Source organism: Varanus komodoensis, unplaced genomic scaffold (assembly GCF_004798865.1).
Source record: "Varanus komodoensis strain SLA01 unplaced genomic scaffold, ASM479886v1 scaffold40, whole genome shotgun sequence".
In the NCBI taxonomy this organism is placed as follows: Eukaryota; Metazoa; Chordata; class Lepidosauria; order Squamata; family Varanidae; genus Varanus; species Varanus komodoensis.
In genome coordinates, this window is record NW_025335942.1 from 3864349 (window position 1) to 3872242 (window position 7894).

A 7894-nucleotide genomic window follows, 5' to 3' on the forward strand; every position below is an offset into this window, starting at 1 on the left:
TTATCAGTACTCCTAACACCCTCAAGAGCCAAGCAAGCAGGAAGAAGCGTCATACCTGAGCATTGTCTCAGTAATCTCACAACCACCCTGCAAGGTAGGTTAGTAAGGTCATCCCTATTTTGCAGGCACGAGGACGAGAGAATGGTTTGCCCAGGGTCTCTGGCAGAGGCAAGATCAGAGGAAGGGCATTCCTAGTTCCTAGCTTAAGTCATCTTCCCCTAACTTGGTGCCCTTTGGGAGTTCTGAATTATAGTTCCCATCAGCACGAACCAGCAGGGCCAATGGTCAGAGATGATGTAAACCGCAGTGCAAGCCACCCGGAGATGCTCAAATAGCTCTCGAGCATTCTTGCAGTCAGTCCTCCGAATGTCTACTCAGAAGGAAGTCCCGGGGTTCAGTGTATACGTAATGGCAACACATACACACGCGCGCACACACACACACAGTGTGGGTACACGGGACTCTTTGTAGGCCAGAAATACTTCGGGCCACTGGAAAGTTTTCACACCTTTGCACCAAGTGAAGCTGGTCCAATATCCTCAAATTTGTAGCTATGACTTTCTGGAGCCAGAAATAACAGCTGCCCGAATTGTGCATTCAAGCCCGTGTCCTTCTCCCGGTCGCCTTTCTCCAATTCGCCCACTTCTACCCTAAAATCTTGTCAAGCAAAACGTCCGCTGTGCCTGGTCCCCCTGGGTTCTCAGTCCTTCGTCTAGGTCCGCTCCACGAATCCTTTCAGGGCTAAGCCAACCTGGCTATTTTACCACCAGCAGCACAATTCAATGCCTCTATTTCTCTCTCCATCAAATACGACTTTTCTCAAGCTCGGTTCCTTCCTCCCAAGGTCCACAGTGTGATTCTACACGCAAGTACCAAGAAATAAGCCCCACTGACCTCCATGGGCCTTATTCCTGGGCAGTGTGTTTAGCTTATATTATAGCGGGAATTACAACACAGCATTATGTTCTCTCCAAAACAAATTGGGATTGATTTTTAGCCAGAGTGCTGGAGCGGGTGTCAGAGCAGGCAGGCAGATCTTACGCTCTTATTTTGCTTAGCACCTCTAGTCCCTTTTCAAGCCACACGAACAAATCATGAGGAAACGCCCGATGGGTTTTGGGTTTGCAACAGCAGGAAAAAGCAAAAATAGTCATGCTGGTCCACACAAACGCTCCGAAACCTGGAATCAGGTCACACCTTTATTGGCTCGAACACAAATGCACCGAATAGCGACCAAGGCTTAGAGTTCTCCTGAACTTTTCATGGGATAGGATGGATCTTGAACTGGGGGCTGTGGTCAAGCGCAGTGGAGGTGGGGAAAAAGTACAAAAAACCGGGCATTTGAAGGCAGTGCAGGGAAAACTTGTTCATATGCTTTTTCATTACTCTGTGGGTATAGCTCAAGTACATTAAGTTCTGGCAAACTGGTCACCATTCTTAATTCTAGGTATCATCATCATCATCATCATCATCTGTTTACTATAAAACTCTCTGGGCAGTTTACAACAATAACGATGGAATCATACACTCAAGTCTCCCTTCCAGATTCTAACCAGGCGGATCCTGCTTAGCTTCGAAGATGAGCCAAGATCAGGCACTTGAGGCTATGAGGAAGCAGGACACATACACATGATGCATATTAAGAAAGGCATTCTCTTGGAGACTTTCCAAACTCCAGGTCTGAAATTGTCCCGAGCCCTCTCGTTAAGCCTTCTTCATGTACTAGGTAAGATACACAGAAGTGCTTTTTAAAGATTTTGATGTAACACTCAAGCCCTCTTGGTCTCTTTCTCTAATTGTTCACCCCAGGAGAGGGATTCGAATTTCTCTGGCACCAATAGAAAAACCCTTATTAATTTCCAAGTAACTGGAACTTTTGCAGTTCTGTGCTCTCATTAAAAAAAATAAAAAAATAAAAGAAGCCTGGCAGACATGGGTTCAGACTTCATCCCTGAACCTTTAAGCCGGTCCTGGATTTCAAGTCCTCAGGCTGTGAGCCTAAAAGTTACTTATGCGAGGACTTACGCTTACGTGGTTGTGCGCAGGCATTCCGCCATGCTTGGAAGGGGCGAGCGGGATTCATTTCCACAATGAAGGGGTGGGAGGGGGGCCCGGAGATTCCAATAACCGTTGGCCTCTCTGTGCAGTGAGGCTACTGTGGTCTGAGTCCCGAGACACATCGGGCCCCTTTGGTTGCACCTTGCCACCAAGATGCAAAGCCGGCTGCATCCAAAAGGCAAGCGCCGTTCTTATTGGACAGCTTCCTGCTGATATAAATTCCTTCCCTGGAGGCACTTGGTGGAAACAAACAGGCAGTGCAGAACCTGGTAGGGTGGCTGATCTGAATGCAGTGGGATTTGTGTATGCAAGATGTTGTCCCCAGCCCTGGGCAGGCCAGGAGATAGACTCAAAACACGGGCTTACATAGGACTGCGCTGTGAAAACATGACTCGGAGGGTCCCTTAATCCCGAACACAAAAATCTCGTCGAGAAACCTGCTCCTCCAAAGCAAATACTCACAGCTATATTTAACAATCTCAGAGATTTTCCGAGTATCACCGGGATCCGAAGTCCTCATTAGTAAACCCCACTGAGAAGCACTGATATCATTTAGGCTTGGGGTACAAGAAGGGACAGCTACTTAAGAATGCTAAAGCTGCCAACAGTTTTATTGCCCCGTCCTTCCGCCTCACCGAGTCACTTTTGGCCTTTCCTCAGAGCCCAAGGCTCTGCAGTTGTGTGCCATCAAGCGGCCTCTGACTTATGGTGACCGAGGAACGGAAGCCCTCCCGAATGTCCTATCCAGAGCAGCGCTGGGCGGCTCTTGCAAATTCCAGGCTGGGCATTCCTTATGGACTCAGTCCTGCAAAGTCCAGGACGGATTGTTTCCCTCTGGAAGCATCACACGTTGTGTGTAGGTGTGTACTGGGGGTGGGACAGGAAGCGCCCGATCGGTCAAAAGCTGGATAGCCTGGCTAGAGTAATCCAAAGTGGGCACGTTTAGCCAGGCCCTTGGGTGACTTCACAAACTGTGTGCATTTGGGATGGGGAAGGAAACACGGTCCTCTCAGTCCAGGCCTTGGGGGCTGCAAGCGCCGTGCGCACCGGGGCAGGGGCGGGGAAGGGCAGCCCCCCTCCTGAAATCCGGCTCTCTCGGCGAGGGGAAGTTGGAGCAGGCAGACCCCTGGGAGATTCTGCAAGCTGCGAGTGTGTGCGGAGGGGAGGGGAGCAGTGCAGACTTGCTAGAGAGCTGCCTGGGTTCAGACATGTGGATAGCCCCGGGGTCACACTCTAATTAATGATGATGTTCCCGTCTTCTCCCCAGCTGGAAGACTTGGTGCCTCGCAGGGACGAGGCTGCGCGCTCTGACAGCTCGGTTGAGGGTGATGGATGACTATCTGGAGACCGTGTTACACCTAATATAATCATATCTGCTGCGTAATTGCTATAATTTACCGAGGCAAAGGCTCGGGCTCGGGTGGCTCTAGTTCAAGCCAGCCAAGGCGCGCGCGCCCCACCCCCCCGAGCAGGGCTCCCGATCCTCAGGCTGCTTGCTCGGGAGGAAGAGACGCCCAGCCTGCGGGGAGGCGCTTTCCCGAGCCAAGCCTCGCTTCCCGGGCTCGGCCGCTCCGGCCCCGTCCACCGCGTTTAGCAGCAAATGCACGTCACTAAAGCAAGCGCTACAGCGCGCTTCTGTGCGTTACTCAAGAGTAAGCCCCTCCTCGTTCGGCGGAAACGGGTGTGCGGGGGGAGGGAAGCAAACAGCCACTGAGGGGGTCTTCAGAGAGGGAAAGTGTGGGGGCTTAGCCCACCCTCTCCCGGGGGTGAATCGCTTCTTCCTCTGTGCCCTCGGGAAACCCCAAATCCCAGAAATCTCAAATCCTAATCTCGCCCTCGGCGAGAAGCGAGGCCCTTGCGTGCGCATTCCCCGCACCGGAGCGCGCTCTGGACTCCGTGGCCCTTACTTCTAGGTAGGCGCGCCCAGGGTGCCATTGCAGAACGAATTTATCCAGCCCGCAGCTCGTGAAAATCTGCAGAACTGCCGTTTACTTTTATGAAATTCTGCGTATGGTCGCAGCCTACACGTCGAGGGGTACGTGGCTGCGAGGAAAGGCAGCGATTTATCTGTGTGGGGGTAAGCATTAGCTCCCTGGTTGCGCCTGGCTGGATGAGAAGGGAGAAACGTGCGCAAAGCAGCGCCCCGGGACGCCTTCTTGGGGTAACCCAGTCCATAGCCCGGGCACACCAGACTGGAGTAGGTTGCTATCGATGGGTAGAAATCCTGTTCTCCTGGGACGGAGGTCTACTCTGCTTCGCTAGGCCGGCCTTCGGGCTAGAAATTCGTCCGGAATCCCGGATAATTTATAGCAGCTTAACTGTCCGTGGCAGCTCGAAGCGGCCCGGGGAGGGCAGGACACGACGGTCCTTCCGTCCTTCCTGGCTTCCTGGGCAGGAAAAGGCATCGTTCCTTCTCCCTGCAGTTGCGCAACGGGTTCTCCTCCTCGCGGGCAGCCCGCCCTTGGTGGGGGAGCCGGCCGGCTGCGGGGGAGCCGCCGGCGGGAGCCGCTTCCAGGAGCGAGTCCCACGTCCCCCGGCCGCCTCCGAAGCGGGCGAGCCGGCGTTTTGACGCAGGCTTCCACGGGGAAGCCGCTTCGGCTTCGTCAGGACTGGCGAGGACGGCCAAGGAGAGCCTGGCCGGGTCGAGGGAGGCCCCCTCCCTGCCGCTGCTCCTGCATAAGGTGCCGGGGCTGCTGGCGGCGCCCTCCGCCTCGTGAGCGGGCAGGGGCCCCGTGCGCTCGGCCGCTCCGGGAGAGCCGCTGGCCACCACGGCCGCCACGTCGGGCGGCCGGCTGGAGCACGCAGGCGCGTCACTGCCAGGGGCTGGTGGCGGCGCGGAGGGGGCGGGCTGCAGCACCCCGCCAGCCCCGGAGTCGCTGGAGGGGCGCCGCCACGGGGGCCCAGCACTACGTCGGGGCTGGAGGAGAGGAGAGGACGGGCCGCAGCTCCCCAGCCGAACGGTGCCAACGCGGCCTCCGGCGCCCCTTGCAAGGCGGCGACGAGCGAACGCGTCCCCGAAGCGCCTGGCCTGACCGGCGGGCTGAGCGGCGCGCTTGGGGGCTCGGCGCTTCCTGGACGCCCCGACGCCCGCCTGGCCCCAGCCATGCGCGAGTGCGTCTCCTTCCCGGTGCGCCACAGAAACCACCGCGCTCCTTCGCTCTTTTGGCCACTGGGCTTCCAGAGGTTGCGTCCGACCAGGCCGCGGCGCCGCAGGAGGGCGGAAACGGCCCAGCCCGAGGCTGTTTGCGTGCCAGGACGCCCCAGCAAGTCCTCGGACGCTTGTCCGGTGCAGCGCGGGGTTTAGACTGTGTTGCGTGGCACAGTGACTTGGAGGGGGCCTCCCGGTCGCCCCAGCGGGCCCCTTTCCGAATAAGCATGCTCAAAACTAGGCTGTCATTGGAGGATCCCTCACTGGGGGACAAACTCCACCGTCTCGCTGGGGCGTCCCTCTGCGTCCAGAACAGCGGGCTGTGAGGGGGCCGCTCTACGTGCCCCGACTCGGAAGTAAGCGCCGCAAAACAGCAACGCGCACTTCTCTGGAAGCCCTCTCGTTTCCCCCGTTCGGATCTTCTCTTTGGAGTCCCCTCCACCCAGACATCTGTACTTCCCCCCCTTTCCACCAGATTCCAAGCCTGTCCTAATCCCAGTGCAGCGAACCCGATTGAGAAGCCGGCTTACTTGCTCTGCCCCAGTTTTGCCCGGGCAGCTGCTTTCTCTAGGAAGGTCACTTGTATCACCCCCTTCCAAGGGCGGGCAGAAAAACCGGCAAGCAACAGGGTCCCAGACGGACGGCAGGACAGAGTCTTAAGAGTGTCTCCCCCACGTGCGCGGGATCCTGATCAGGCGTTTGCGAAAAGGCGCGCTCCTAGCATGGTGCTGCAGGCGAGAAGGTGCCTTCCGGCTACAACAACTAGCAGCCCGCGAGCAAAACGGAGTGGGACCCTGCTCTTTGCAAAGAGGTCCATCCAGACGGGAAAACACTAATTCCCAAAGTCAGCGCGAATAGGTGCTATTCCAAACCAGAACAACTCAAGACCAAGTGCAACCAGTCCAGACCACGAGTCTCAAGAGTTTGAAAGCTCTGTAGGGTTTTAGCCCCCATCCTCCATCTCCAAGACGCTGAAACCAAAGTCTCACTTTCTTGGTTTTTCTTCCTTGCCTAGAAAACTGGGAGGTGCAGGTGCCCAGGCAAGGCCTAGAAGGGTGGAGAGTTGATCCGATGGACGGTCGGTAAGCAGGTAACACTGACACATTTTAAACTGTCGGAGGAAATTCAGTCTCTGGTGCAGCACCAAGTACAGAAGTCACCAATTACTTTGCTTTCATTTCCTGGGTAACATCTCTTGCCCCGGTTCCGAATTTGCAGCCATCAACACGGAATCGAATTCGCAGTATTCTGGTAAAGGTGTTAAAACCGTCGCTTCCCCTCCCCGAAACACACACGCTTCTAGCTGCCAAATGGGACGGGGACTGGCGAATCCCCAGTGAAAATGAAGGGGATTCCTCCAGAGTAAACGCGGTGAGGGTGGCGTTAAATGAACTCGCGCCTTGGAAAGGTGTCCTCAGGTCCTGAAGCCTGCTGCTATTTAAAGCTTGAAGGAGAAAGCGTGGATCTGGACTCGTGCCCGGCTCCAAGTCCGGACCGAAGCAGCCTGAAACCTACAGCCGGTCCAGGACCGACCGTTGCAGGAACTGAAGTGAAACAAGCATCGCGTCTGAACGCCCCGCTTCATTTCTACACTTATAAGGGGCCATTTTCATTCTGACAGTCAAGGGACCCGCTTCCGTGGATGAAACAAACAAATCGATGCGAAGTCTTCAGGAGTAAGAAAAGTGACTCTTTCCCAGATTAAATCTCTCTAATTTCTCTTCCCCGTCTACCAATAATGAAAGAAATCTACAGCGAGATGTTGACCGGGTACTATCTTCAAAACAAACAAAGAAGCAAAGCAAATGCGTTTCGAAAGGGCTAATTCAGACGCAGGCCACACCAGCAACCCATTTTCAGAACCGAAACCTACGCAGTTCTAGCCACAACTGGAGAAATCAGTCCGTAAAGGGTATCCCCGAGCATGTGCAGAGTGTCACGCCGTCCTTACTGAATAAACCGCGACCAGTCCCCTTGCAGGCATCTGGGCTCGGGGGACGAGCCTGGGGGCATCTCTCACTCGCGGGGGTAAAAGCTCACCCGCAATCCTGTCCCCACCGAGCCAGCCGTGAGCCCTCATGAACTCGCTGGGGCTTACTTCTGAGTCTCCAGGCACAGGATCGCGCGGGCAAGCGCAACGGCGGGAAAGGACCCGCTTCGAGGGGACGAGCGGGAGAGCGCGCCTTACCCCACGCCTTCGTTCATCACCCTGCCCCGCGCACGGCTCCGTCCGCCAAACTTTCTTAGCACAGCAGGACGCCCCGCCAGCGGCCCCCTCCCCGGGTCTCCCGCAGAAGCCCGCGCAAGTCCCGCCCGCACGGCTTCCCGGCCCGCGCCCGCGCAGCCATGCGCGCCTGCCGTCCGTTCCGTGCGCCCTCGCCCAGCCGCGGTGCGCCGTGCCAAGCGGCGCCACGGGTCCCGGGCGCCGCTCTCACCTCCAGCCCGGGGTTTCCGCAGCCGGCTGGCCAGCGAAGGCAGCCTATTGTGACGGCAGAGGGCGGGCGGCGAGGCTCCCGGCTGCCTCGCTTCCTCCTCCGATCCTTCCTGCCTCCGTGCGCCCTGCCCTGCCCTGCCCTGCCCGCGCTTCCCTTCCTCCCTGCCCTGCCCTGCCCTGCTTCGTACCTGCAATCACGCCGGGCTGCGCCTAGCACCGCGTGGCGAGAGCCTGTCCATGGCCGAGGGGGGCCG